At 34.2% G+C, this 12,565-nt stretch overlaps 1 protein-coding gene across 6 annotated transcripts in view; it reads right to left on the minus strand.

Moving 5' to 3' along the window:
* Positions 1-12,565, minus strand: part of Baz2b (bromodomain adjacent to zinc finger domain 2B) — a 274,260-nt gene that overhangs the window by 249,510 nt on the left and 12,185 nt on the right. The window contains exon 1 of one of the 6 annotated variants that reach the window (XM_077802634.1): positions 5,880-5,956. The exons of the other annotated variants lie outside the window; for them this stretch is intronic. The gene's annotated coding sequence lies outside the window, so the exon portion shown is untranslated. Of the gene's footprint in view, positions 1-5,879; positions 5,957-12,565 lie in introns of those variants that run through there. 6 annotated transcript variants of the gene reach the window in all.

Genomic DNA, 12,565 nt, shown 5'->3' on the forward strand with positions numbered 1-12,565 from the left:
ATCTGGCACCTGGGTTGATTCCATAATTTATTGTGAATTGTGTTGCCATAACACTGAGGTGACTGCATTGCTATAATATGTAAATTTCAGATTTCTGTAGAAAATACCAAGGAGTGGGATACCTGGGTCATATAGTGGTTTCATCTCAATTTTTTTTTTAAGTATGTTTTAGTGGGAGATGGACACAATACCTTTATTTATTTATCTTTATGTGGTGCTGAGGATCGAACCCAGTGCCACACCTGTGCTAGGTGAGCACTCAACCACTGAGCCACAACCCCAGCCATCATCCGTAGTTTTTTGAGGAATCTCCACACTGCTTTCCAGAGTGGTTGTACTAGTCTGAAGTCCCACCAACAATGTACAAGTATACTTTTCCCCAACAACCTCACCAACATTCATTATTGTTTGTATTCCTGATAATTGCCATTCTGACTGGAGTAAGGTAAAATCTTAGGATAGTTTTGATTTACAGTTCCCTGACTGCTTAAACATATCGAGGAGATTATATATATATATATATATATATATATATATAGAGAGAGAGAGAGAGAGAGAGAGAGAGAGAGAGAGAGAGAGAGAAATTGTTGCCCATTTGTGTTTCACTTTTTTTCTTTCCTTTGTACTGGGGACTGAACCCAGGGGCATTTAACCTCTGAGTCACATCCCCAGCCCTTTTTATTTTTTTATTTTGAGACAGGGTCTTGCTAAGTTGCTGAGACTGGCTTTGAATTTAAAATCCTCCTGCCTTAGTCCCAAGTCCATAGGATTTTCTCTTTTGAGAAGTTTCTGTTTGGTTCTTTTACCCATTTATTGATTGGGTTTTTTGTTTTTTGTTTTTTGTTTTGGTGTTAAGTTTTTTTACTTTTTTATATATTCTGGATATTAATTCCTTATTGGAGGAATAGCTGGCCAAGATTTTCTCCCACTCTGTAAGCTTTCCATGCTCTTAATGGTTTCCTTTGCTGTGCAGAAGCATCTCATTTATTGATTCTTGGTTTTATTTCTTGGGCTTTGGAGGTCTCCTTAAGGAAGTTGGTGCCAGCACCTATATGACAGAATGTTGACCCTATGTTTTCTTCTGGCAATTGCAACGTTTCTGGCCTAATTCCTAAGTCTTTGATCTATTTCAATTTGAGTTGTATGCAAAATGAGTAATCTTGATGACTTTCTAACACCTTACTCCTCTCTTGCTCATTTATTTAAATGCTAGGAACACATTTAATATAGTTAGCCACTGTAGATCAGGGAGATACACAAAATCAAAAAGAGAATAAAGGTAGGCTGAAGTAGTAGAGCCCAGAAAGGAAATGTTTGTGAGAAACTGAATAAAATAATTTCTTAAAAAGTGGAATGGTCATAGTGCTCTTTTTTAGTGAAAGAAGAAATTATGGAGTCAAATTTTTATTAAGATAAAGAAAAATGTTATTATTAGAATTAATGTGAGGATTCAGACTGCTATCAGCCTTGGGGTTGAATGTTAGGCACGTTATGCATCATATATATACCCAATCCATCTAGTAGGAAAAGCATGAACTGCATACTGCAGAGAGGTTCAGAGAGGCATCCCTACTCATATAGGCAGCATCTTGCCCCAAAACACCATTTATGGGTCTATCATGATCTGGATTTTTAAATTATATTAACTATTTTAAGCCAACTTTCATAAAAATGAGGGGCTTCCTTCAAAAAAATTACTTCAAAGATTCCTTCAAAAAAATTCATGGACTAAAAACACTACTAGTTACTAGAATCTTGAGAAACAATATGAAATGTCAAACCTGATGTTTCTGCTTATCAGCCACACTGTGAGGAAAAAATGATGATTTCAGTCAAAAATAATTATGAATGTAAGAAGAAATTATTTTAGTTACAGTATCTATTATTGTTAATCATCACCTTGTGTCCAATATACAATAAGGCCTTCAAAATTGAATATTTTAGGATATGAGATCTTTATCTTATCCTCTATCTTAATTTAGATTTATTAGTATATTGTATGTCCTACATAAAATATTAGAATGTTGTAAACATATAATTCATAAACAAATATACATATACCAGTGATTCATGCTCTAAAATATTTTTACTGTCAAGAAAGCATAATCAAAATAGTTCAAAGACCATTATTATAGAAGATTTGAGTCTAAAAATAACTTCAGTCTGTGGGTGTAGCTCAGCAATAGAATACATGTTTACAGCAATTCTGTGAGGTTCTAATCAACTTAGTCAGACCCTATATCAAAATTATAAAAAAGACGGTGGGGGAGGCTGGGGCTGTAGCTTAGTGGCAAAGCATCCCTGGATTCAATTCCTAATAGCAAACAAAAGAAAAGGTTGGTGATGCAATTTACCCAAAACTCATACCAAATTGGCTTGTTCTACTTCTGAAAGAAACAAAAATTAAGACCCCAACTCTATATGAAAACTGAAGTAATAAAAGGAAAACAAGTGTCACTTAAGAAAACATAAGGTGTGCTAATATGTACCATCAGAGAACAAAAAGTATTTCCAAAATCTGTATTTCTGTCTCTATCACTACTTTCCACAGTAGGCATGTAAACTTTGGTGAAATTTCTACATCTTATGCTTTGCTCACCTGGAATGTACTTCTATTTATTCTATCCATCTAAAATTTTACCCTTTACAAGAATGTTCTTTTTTGTGAAATCTCCTGGGTTCTAGTGATCCTCCTAACTTAGTCTCCTAACTAAGCTAGTAATAGAGGTCAGCAGGAACCATCTTTGAAGGTGATCAAATTTGACTAAGCAGTCATAAATTCTGATTCACTACACAAAACTCATAATCCAAGTATTACAGAGTGCCATTATCCCCCTCTTCCCATCTACATTCTTAGGTGGGCCAGATTCTCCTTTAAGCAGGAAAACTGCTAAAATGAGCCGTCAACGCTCACACACAGGATCATAGAAACTTTCACAGCAAACATCTTAACAGATTCAGAAAAAAAGTTCTAGGGGAAAACATATCCAAGCTATACTTTCTGTAGCCCAATTCACAGTCCCACTTGTTCCAAATGTTTAATTAAAACCATCAACATCTAAACCTCTAGCATAAATCATAAAACAAATAAACAAACAACAAAGGTTTGGGAATGTAGCATAGTGGTAGACTGTGTGCTTAGCATGCTCAAGGCTCTTAAGTTTAATTCCCATCACCAACAAACAAGCAAACAATAACAAAAAAAACCCCACCAACAGAAAACCCAAAACACTTAAGCGACACTGAAATAAACAAAGGCGGCCATCAAGCACTACCATGTTGCCCATGCATTTAATAAAATTTAACTTCCTTTCCTCACTTAAAAAGTCTTAATAAGCTAGAAATAGATTTATACTCATTTAGTAAGACTTTTTAAATATATATAATAAATAAAAAGGCATATCATAGATAAAATGAAATATAAGTATCATTTCCAAAGTCAAGAAAAAAGGCAAGGGTTTCTAGTGTTAACACTGCTTTCCAAGTTCTAGCCAATTTAATTTTATACATTACACAGAAGAATAAAGTTTTAAATATTGGAAACAAGGCAGCAAAAAGATCTTTATCTGTATAAGATATGACTAAGTGTTTGAAAAAACCTACAGGATCAACTAAAAAATTATTAGAAAAATAAGAGTTGAGTAATTCAACAAACAGTACAAATTAATAATGTTTCTGGAAAAACTAGTCATTTAGAGGGGGAAAAAAGTTGGGAATTCTAACTTTACTTCTTTTACTTACACTTAAATTTCATCTATGAGAAAAGTAAAGTAAGACTGCCAGGAGTGGCAGCATACACCTGTAAGTCCCAGCTATTGGGGAGGCTGAGGCAGAAGGTTTACTTAAACCCATAAGTTAGAGACCACCATAGGCAATACAGTGAGACCTCATCTCAAAATGAAAAGAAAAAAAAATATAAATATATACATCACTGGCCGCAGTGGCACACGGCTGTAATCCCCCAGTGGCTTGGGAGGTTGAGACAGGAGGATTGAGAGTTCAAAGCCAGCCTCAGCAATGATGAGGTGCTAAGCAACTCAGTGAGACCCTGTCTCTAAATAAAATACAAAATAGGGCTGGAGACGTGGCTCAGTGTTCAAGTGTCCCCGAGTTCAATCCCCAATACGCCCCCCCCCCAAAAAAAAAAGAAAAAGTAAAACAAACCTAAAAGCCATAAATGAAAAGAATGACACATTGCTTACTCCCACTCCCATGCTGGGGACATAATAAAGGGCATCCTATAGGTTAGGCAAGTACTATATCACTGAGCTATATCCCTAGCCTACACACTGGTCTTTCATACCCACATTTCTTCCGATATTCAACAACGTGGGAGTACAAAATTCTACCCTATGCATCAGAAATTGGAAGAAGGAACAGTAATAGAAAAAGGAGAAAACAAAAGTGAAAATAATCTAGCAAGTCTACTGGAGCTTATTTATGTAGCTCCTAAGAGTCAGTGGTTGAATTCTCAGGAATTTTGCAACAATCATTATTAATTAAATTACATAAATTTATAATCCATTAAATTATATTTAAGGGGTCTGGAGATGTAGCTCAGTGGTAAAACATACATAACATGCTTGAAGCCCTTAAGTTCAATTCCTAGTGTCACAAAATAAAATAAGGTAATCAACACTCAAAGCTCATCACTTTGTAATTTTTTACTACATTTTATTATTATCTATGTTGTGGAGCTTATTTTCATCTATTATATTATAGTGGAAACATCATATAATGGTTGTGCAACTACAATTAACTCTATTCAGTGATATTGTTATAGGACATACAGAAAAGAAGAGACACTATAAATCAGGGCTCCATTCAAACACACATATTTTCCAGAATACTACTAGATATATAAAACATACTAATATCCTTTGACATGGCAATTTTACTCTAGGAATAAATGTTAAGGAAATAATTAGAATACGCACAAGGGCTTAGGTACATTTGATGCTATATTAGTCCATTACACAACAATATATGTTTTTTAAAAAGTAACTTAAAAAGCTGGATGCGGTGGCGCATGCCTGTAGTTCCAGCTAGTAGTATTCAAGGCGGGAGGATTTTTAAATTTGAGGCTAGCCTATGCAACTTAGCAAGGCTCAATCTCAAAAAAAAAAAAAAAAAAAAAGAAAGAAAAAAAGAAAAGTAAGATAAAATTGGGTAGTTGAATATATTATGATATGCTATTTGAAAATATTTAGATGTAAAAATGCTTCTGATATAATTCAAATGATTAAAAAATATAAAAATGTAAAATGCAAAACTACATAACATTTGTTTAAAAAAAACCAGAAGAATAAAGAAAAAAATGTATATTATTTATCCAGAAAAAAAACTGGGAAATAAAACTAGTTTTATTCAAAAAGCAACAAAGAGGGCTGGGGCTGTAGCTCAGTACCAGAGCACTTGCCTAGCATGTATGAGGCACTGGGTTCAATCCTCACCCCCACATAAAAATAAACAAATAAAATAAAGGCCTTCTGTTCATCTACAACTATAAGAAAAATTTTTTAAAAAAGCAACAAAGAGCCATTTCTGGGTGAAGAATTTCTGGTATCTGTTTGAACTCTCTGTAATGTATTTCCATCAATCCTCCAATTTCACCACTTTATCCATTTTCTCATTCACCCTAATTACACTGAAAGAAACAGCCTTCCTTCTAGTTAATGTCAGTCTAACATGTATCTGAAGCCCATTTCTTCACACTTGTCAGACAATCTCTAAATTATATCCTCTGCCCCTGTATCTTCAATTTCTTTTCTTTCTTTTTTGATACCAGAGATTGAACCCAGGGGCACCTAACCACTGAGCTACAGCCCCAGTCCTTTTTTGTATTTTATTTAGAGACAGGGTCTCACTGAGTTGCTTACCTTGATTTTGCTAAGGCTGGCTTTGAACTCTCAATCCTCCTGCCTCAGCCTCCGGAGCCACTGGGATTACAGGCAAGTGGTGCCCAACTGTATCTTCATTTTCTTTTTTTCTCTCGTTCTTCTGGGAGCTGGGATTAAACCCAAGGCTTTGTGAATGCTAGGCAAGCTTTCTACCACTGAGCTACATCCTCACCCCATTCTCATTTTTAAGATAATCATCCTCAGGTTCACATTGCCCTCCCAGAAACTGCCTGATTTCTTTCCCTTCACCTTACCAAAAAAAAAAAAAAAACTATCTAAATTCCATGTTTCTTGGGGTTTGGCCCAAACTACTCCACTGAAACTATTAGTACACCAAGGTCACCAATGTTCTTGTCTCTTAATCCAACAGAGTATTTATGTTCTTTCTTACCTGATATAATATTTCACTCCATACCCATGTCCCTCATTTTTATATTTTGTAAGGGAAGGTTTATGACACTAACCTGCTGTTTCATTCATGTACACTTTCATTTCAATAAATATGCTTCAACATAAAAAAATACTAGTAACATATATCAAGACTATAAAAATGGAATTTCAGACATTTGAAATTTTAATGATTTCTGTAGTTAAACAAAATTTATAAGTCTTTACAGTGAAAAATACTATTGATTTTTTTTAAAAAGTCAAAGGACAAGGAACATGATTAACTGTAAGAAGGAATAACTAAATGGAAAGGTGTAGAGTTATATATACACTTATAAGTAAGCCAATGACACAAATAAGTTAATATGACAATTTATATTTTTAAAGTGTCAAGTTATGTTCTCAAATAGTCTTAATTCAGATATCTAAAAGGTAACAGAATTACTAAGATGATAACCCTACCTTTTCAAGGAAGATTATTTTTAGAATGCTCAGTAAATTTAATAAAACTATAATTTTTAAGAAAGATTACTATCACAAGAGACTGAAACAAAACTACCAAAAAAATGCTTTAAAACATTGACCTTGGGGCTAAAGTTGGAACTCAGTGGTAAAGAGCTTGCCTCATATGTGTGAGACACTGGGTTCAATCCTCAGCACCACATAAAAATAAATAAAGATATTGTGTGTCCATCTACAATTTAAAAAAATTTAGGGCTTCGGTGGTAGCTTAGTGGTAGAGCACTTGCCTAAAAAGTGTGAGGCACTGGGTTCCAATCTCAGCACCACATATAAATAAATAAATAAATAAGTGAGTGAGTGAATAAATGAATAAATTTCCATTGACAACTAAAAACAAATTTAAAAAAGTTTTAAAAGTTAACTTTTAGTTATCTAGCTCAGCATTCTTAAAATAGGAAGATTGTATATCTTTTGTACAATACAACATAAAGCATGAAAATATGGTTCAGATATTAAGTCTTGATGGGAAGCTGGGCCTATTAACATGGGCAGAAAAGGACATATTTACTAGCAGAAAGGAATGCAGAATTAAATGCCATTTAATAAAATAAAAACATGATAAATAACTATAAAAACTTTGGTAAAAAAAGGCATTTTAAGCCTAAAAATAAAAGAAATTATTTTTAAGAATAGAATTAGCAAGCTAACATATCACATTTCTGTACACAAAATATTAAAAAGCAAAGTAACTGATTAAATAATAAAAATAGCAAGTACCATTAATACTTAAATAATTAAGTAGTATAATAAGTAGCTTATTATAAATACACTAAGATCCAGTGCAAAAACAGGCAAATATTAAAGATAAATCACAAAAAAGAAATATAATATGTAGTACACTAGACAGTGCTCACCACATAGAATTCGAATTAAGATAATTTTTTGGAATTAGAATGGGCTATAAAAGATTAAAATACCCACCCAATCCAATTATGTCGTAAAATGGTGAGATTATTATATATTAGGTATGAAATGTAAATTCATACAATCCTCTAAAACCTGATATATATATATTTTATATATATATATATATATATATGTGTGTGTGTGTATGTGTATGTATATATATATATATATATATATATATATATATATATATATATGGGAGAGAGAGAGAGACTGCCATATATATGGAAGAGTCTTTATATATTCCTAGCCTCTGACCCATTAAATGTACTTCTGGGAATTAATCCTATTTAAATAACAGAACAACGAATTATAGGAAAAAACAGTTCACTGAAGTAGGGCTGGGGTATAGCTCAGTGAAAGAACATATGCCCTGGGTTTAATTCCTAGCATTTGGCCAAAAAACTTTCACTGAAGCATAAAGGAAGGAAGAAAGAAATGAAGGAGAGAAAGAAAGAAGGTAGGTAAGTATATGTTCTGCCACTAGCCACAGGACTATTGGAGCACAAGGAAGAATTAGATAACCCTATGGGGAAATAGATGGAAAGATTTTACAAAATCAACTCTTCAGAATATTATTGAAAATAAGCAAGAGCTGAGGATGTGGCTGTATTGGATCACTTGCCTAACATGTGAAAGGCCCTGGGTTTGATCCCAGCAGCACAAAAGAAAAAAGAAAGCAATTTTACCAAGCAAAAGGAAAGAAACACTGGGCATAGAAGCACATGCCTGTTATTCCAGCTCTTCCAGAGATTAAGGCAAGCAAATTGCAAGTTCCACGCCTGCCATGGCAACTCAGCAAGACTACATCTTTAAAATAAAAAGGGCTAGGGACTAGTATGTATAATTATAATGCACCAATAAGAAAAAAAAAATCTCTTCCAATCTTAAAAAAAAAAAAAAAAAAAGGTAATGTTGGGGATGTAGCTCAGTGGTACAACACTTGCCTAGCTTCCTCCAGGGCATGTGCCAAGCCTTGGGTTCCATCCTTATTATTCAGCCCCACCACCCCCAAAAGGAAAGAAGTAAGAATTGCTGACAAGGAACATCACATGCAAAATCACTGAGCTTAGCAAGACCAACACCTATAATCCCAGAGGCTGGGATCATAGCTGAGTAAGGCAGGAGGACTGCAAGTTCTAGGCCAGCTTAGGCAACTTAGCAAGATTGTCTCCCAAAATAAAAAAGTTTAAAAGGACTGGGGGTGTATCTCAGTGGTAGAGCACCCCTGGGTTCAGCCCTTAATCTCTGTCTCACTCATACACAATCATGGAGTCATGAAAGTTTACACTCAGTGGTCCATAACAAGTACAGATTCATAACAAGTATTATATGTTCTAATACATTTAGAACATACTATCTTCTATCTCCCACTGATTTTCAGAAACCAGTGTTTGGCATTGGTATATATACAAAACATAATTAAAGCAATTTTACACACAATGGAAATGCAAAGTATTATGCTAGTTGGTGTACTTATTCATCAATGTGTAATGTGATTTAACAAGAAAGAATTAGAAGGGTTTAAAAAACACAAGAGGAATTGGGAGTGTAGCTCAGTAGAGCCAGTGCTTTTAGCATACGCAAGGCCCTGGGTTCAGTCTTCCCTCACACACACCATAATAAATAAACAGATAAGAATTTGCCTTAAACCTACCCATCATTAAGACCATATGATGATAGGAGTTGGGGTTGTGGCTCAGCAGTAGAGCGCTCGCCTAATGCATGTGAGGCTGGATCCTCAGCATCACATAAAAATAAACAAATAAAACAAAGGTATTATATGTCAACTACAACTAAAAAAATATATATATATATATATTTTTTAAGAAGACCATATGATGTATTAGAAAGAAAACCTAATCAATGGTAAGCAGAAAACTATAACCAATCATTGTAGTTCTCACTTTCATCATCTGAAAAGAAGGCATAAATGTTCAATTACATCAAATTATTATTACAATCATATGAAATCAATATGAATGTAAGGTAATATAATTTCCTAGCTCCCCAAATTAGCCCAACCCCATTCTCTGAATTATTACATTCATCACATTTATCCTTCTAAATATTCACGCTATTAGCCTGATCATTACCACTTTATACTAAAATTTCTTCAATAAATCACTGGTCTATTTTAATAACCTTTTTATTCATTCAACAGATTTCTTCCAAACCTTTTTAAAACAACTTTTTTTTTTTAATATTTTATTTATTTATTTTTTAGTTCTCGGCGGACACAACATCTTTGTTGGTATGTGGTGCTGAGGATCGAACCCGGGCCGCACGCATGCCAGGCGATTGCGCTACCACTTGAGCCACATCCCCAGCCCTTAAAACAACTTTTTAATCACCTTGTCCTTATACTTAAAAATGTATTAGTTAATCCAAATTTCCCTTTCTAACTAACTCTATCTTCCACTATTTAGGCACATTTTAGGTAGATAGGTGTTATGATTTGGATGTGACGTGTCCACCAAAAGCTCATTTATGAGACAATTCAAGAAGTATAGAGGATTGGGTTATAAGAGCATTAATCCAAACAGTGAAAACAGTGAATTAATCCCACTGGAGTGGTGATTGAAAGCAGGTGGGGTATGGCTGAGGAGGTGGGTCATTGGGGGTGTGCCTTTGTGGGATATATTTGGTAATCTGAGCTTAGTCTTTGTTTTCTAACCATCATGTGAATCACTTCTATCTGCCATCCTCTTCTGCCATGATGTTCAGCCTCACCTCAAGCCCCCAAAAATGGAGTTAGCTGTCTATAGACAGAGATCTGTGAAACCATAAGCTTTTCTACAATTAGTCACAGAAGTTAAAAAGCTGACTAAAACAGTAAGTATCCCTATTTCTTCTTATTCGTTCAGCTAGTCTAAGCTATTTCCTCCAAGATCTAAGTCAAGTTCTACCATCTTCTTGCACCCTTTTAATTGCAAATTAATTTTTAAAAAAATACTTAAGTAACATCAAGAGTAATACTTGAGCACAGAAACTATCTCTAACCAGGCTACCTTCACATAACAATAGAGACTCTTAAAGAGTGGGTTTTAGTCAATGATAGTGTTAAAGTATGATAAATATTGCATTTGTATCACAGTGCACACCAAAATACTGTACTTCATATGTCTGACATAAAGTTTCACTACTAGCATTGAAAAATATGATTTATGTAGTTGAGCCCCAAATATCATGGATGGCCTACATTAGGAGCCAAGATATTTACATAAAAAATACATGCCAAAAAATATTATGAGACCTGACTACTACAACTTAGTATAAGATGTTCATGCTGGGAAAGAAACTAAAAGGGAAAAAAATTCCCTCTATAAAAATAGAAAAAAAATAAAATACTACAGTCTATGGATGTAGCTCAGTGATAGAGCACTCCTGGGTTCAATCCGTAGTACCAGGGAAGAAAGAAGAGAGAGAAAGAGAAATAATTCTGAGTTTCCCTTGTTCCTACCCTCCCATTTTATACATAATATGAAAATATTTACACATTCTCTAGAACAATTTTCTTCTGTGAGTTTTGGCAAGTACAACTATGAACAGGCTTTCTGGAAGGGGAAGGGTAAAGACAGTTTTCACTTAAAAGTGCAAAGCCTCTTTGCACTGCCCTTCTCTACTAACCCTTCAACTATCTACTTCAAATCCCCAAGGTAAGATTACAGATAAAGAGCTATTTTCAAAACAAGCTGCTGATGATGCAAAGGAATTCAATGTTAAATGATACTTAGAACACTATGGTCAAAAGCTCTGTAGTAACCCCTTTTTTAAAATAAAGAGGATGGATCCATAACCTCTCTTAGTTACTGTAGCTTTGCAGACCCTATTTCATTTAGCATCCTGTATGAACAACCCATAAAAGGGAGAAAAACATCATCCTGTGACTTATAGGCTGCTTCTGACTTTCTCAGATGTTCAAGATGTATTTTGCTGCTTCTCATGTCATCATAATGATTTATGTTAAAAATTACATTTTTCACAAGGAAGATCAGAAGTATATTTCAATAACCATGTCATCATGGAAACTAGAAAACATAGGAAGTATGGCTATTCTCAAAACTTATCCTTGTGCAAGATAAAAAAAAAATGATTGTGTAAAAGATATTTTTTGTTATTGTTGTTTTTGAAAATAGGGTCTCACTATGTTGCTCAGGCTGGTCCAAAACTCCTGGGTTCAAGTGATCCTCCTGACTCAGCGTCCATCGTAGCTGGCAAGTACTGCAACTGTACCCACCTATGTAAAAGTTTTAAAGGTTTTCTTATGACAAGTTTCATAAAGGTTAATGCTTATCACAATATTACAAATAAAGAAAGCAAACTTCATTATTATTGTACAGTATAATAAATTTCATTTTTATGTAATAATAAAATTAGGAAAATACTAACAACTGAAATTTATTATTGTTAGCCAAAACATTATATATAAGACTATTTTATATCTTTTTGAAATTTCTTTAGTTGTAGATGGACACAAGAACTTTATTTTTATTTGTTTATCTTTATGTTGTGCTGAGGATGGAACCCAGGGCCTCGCACGTGAAAGGCAAGCACTCTACCACTGAGCTACAACGCCCCCATCCCCTTATATCTTTATGTTTGAATTTTTAAAAAAATCTTTCCTTGTTTTCAAACTCTCAAATGATACTTCTAATTTTAGTGCAATTCAGTATTGGCATTATTAAAAATAAGGACTACAAGTTCTGTTGCTTTTTGACCCTATGAATGTGCCTATGGTAGTCCAACTAGTCTGCCTACAAATAATTTTATTTGTGTGTGTGTTTGTGGGACTGGGGATTAAACCCAGGGTCTCAAGCAGTCTAGTCAAGCACTCTACCGCTGAGTTA

This window comes from Urocitellus parryii, chromosome 1 (assembly GCF_045843805.1).
Source record: "Urocitellus parryii isolate mUroPar1 chromosome 1, mUroPar1.hap1, whole genome shotgun sequence".
Lineage (NCBI taxonomy): Eukaryota > Metazoa > Chordata > Mammalia > Rodentia > Sciuridae > Urocitellus > Urocitellus parryii.